The following is a 1,720-nucleotide window of genomic DNA, read 5'->3' as shown; positions in this document are numbered from 1 at the left end:
AGCTTCATGGATTAGTGCAGGCTCTTCCGTGCTTTCAGACCAGCTAGAATTTAGTACCAATGTACATGCACTGTCACATCAGGCAAGCCAAACAACCTCAGGTCACTTGTGAGGTCTTCAGTCCAGACTAACTGCCAGGGCAGCCTGTGTTGCAGCACCCATCCTGACTGGTGGGACCACAAGCATTCAGAAGGTGATTCTGCGGGATGGGAAGAGCTGAAGTCAGGGTGCTGTCCAACGAGGGCAGGGACAGCAGTTTGGGGTCAAATATCTGCAACTCCATCTAGTTTTCTCTGGTTCCAGCAGTGCAGAGGGCAGTGGGTACATCACTTGCACAATCCTTAGCTGCAAATGTGTCACCTTCACTTCCATCATTTGGAGCTGGAACAGCCTCATGCTTGTGTTCAGCCTTGCTTATCTGTTCTCTGAGTCCTTGTGCTCTTGCTGTCTGCTCTCAGCTGAGGCAGTCTCATCTTCTCCACCTCCTGTCTGGCTGAGGCTTTATTAATGTTGCTGCCTGTATTTTTCTTCTGCTGACAGTGCCCCTGTGGTTTAACATGTAGGAGGGGGGGCTGCATGCTTTCTGTTCTGCCTTAGAAGGCGGTGACAGCGAATCTGAAAAACATAGGTTGCAAATGATGGCCTGGTTAAGCCTACGCAACTGTTGACATTTACTTTGGGCTTTCATGCAGCTTTTTTCAAAGACCAGCTGTTGGTGTGCTATTTTCCAAGCAAAAAGTATCAGCTGGGAAGTCAAGTGGGATGGGGATGCAGAGCTGAGTCACCCAGAGTTGCCTAACCTTGCAGCATTTACTGTGCATCTTAAGAGACCTCAGAGCCCATCTGAGGGGGACAGGGTAGCCAGAACTGCAGAGGAAACGCAGCCCTTATGAAGATTACAGACTATGGGGTGATTGCCCCATAGTAACTGGGGATGTGTATGCAAGATGCTGCTCCTCCCATGCTTGCTGTTAGAGCACAGCAGCTCATTTGCAGGGAGAAGGAGCAAGTCTGGAGCAGCTAATGCACTGTAAATTCACTTCCTTCTTCTGCTCACTGCCAGCTTTCCCATACAAGTAATGTTCAGGAAAAAGAGAACCACAGTCTATTGTTTTTTATGTTTCTAAGCAAATGCCATGTTTGTTTCACAACCTGACATGTGAACTGCTATGGTTGGCAGTTCTGTAAATTTAAAAGAGCTTTTTTCTCAGTTTGTTCAAACAGTTAATTATGTGTTTAATATAAATCAAATGAAGACTTTGATATAGGCTCTTTGAAAATGATTTTCTTTGTTTTCATGCCACTATCTGGGAACCCCTGGTATCAGACCACTACTGTCTGCCTTTCAAGTAAGCAGCAGAGACACAAAGATGACATATAAAACTGTTCTGAGGAAAAAACTCTTTTTGAGCTCTCCATCCCCCACCAGCAGAAATTGAGAGGAGGCAAGGACCTGCAGCTTAAACTGAGAGAAAACAGGGAAATGTACAGAAAGTGGAAGCAGGGTTGTGTAGCCTGGGAGGAATACAGGGCTGTTGTGTGTGTGTGTAAAGATAAGATTAGGAAAGCCAAGGTGCAGATGGAGCTGAACCTGGCGAGGGATGTGAAAGATAACAAGAAAGGGTTCTACAGGTACATAGACAGAAAGAGACAGGCCAAGGAGAACGTTCCCCTTCTGATGAAAGGTAATGGGGAGCTGGCTTCCTCAGACATAGAAAAA

At 46.4% G+C, this 1,720-nt stretch overlaps 1 protein-coding gene across 2 annotated transcripts in view; it reads left to right on the top strand.

The window, feature by feature from the left end:
- The window catches only part of LOC104915200 (metalloprotease TIKI1), a 54,097-nt gene that overhangs the window by 3,930 nt on the left and 48,447 nt on the right, over positions 1-1,720 (top strand). The window lies entirely within an intron of this gene.

The sequence above is a fragment of the Meleagris gallopavo genome, chromosome Z (genome assembly GCF_000146605.3).
Source record: "Meleagris gallopavo isolate NT-WF06-2002-E0010 breed Aviagen turkey brand Nicholas breeding stock chromosome Z, Turkey_5.1, whole genome shotgun sequence".
Taxonomy (NCBI): Eukaryota; Metazoa; Chordata; class Aves; order Galliformes; family Phasianidae; genus Meleagris; species Meleagris gallopavo.
Note: the sequence above shows the minus strand (reverse complement) of the source record. Positions and strands in the feature narration are given on the sequence as shown.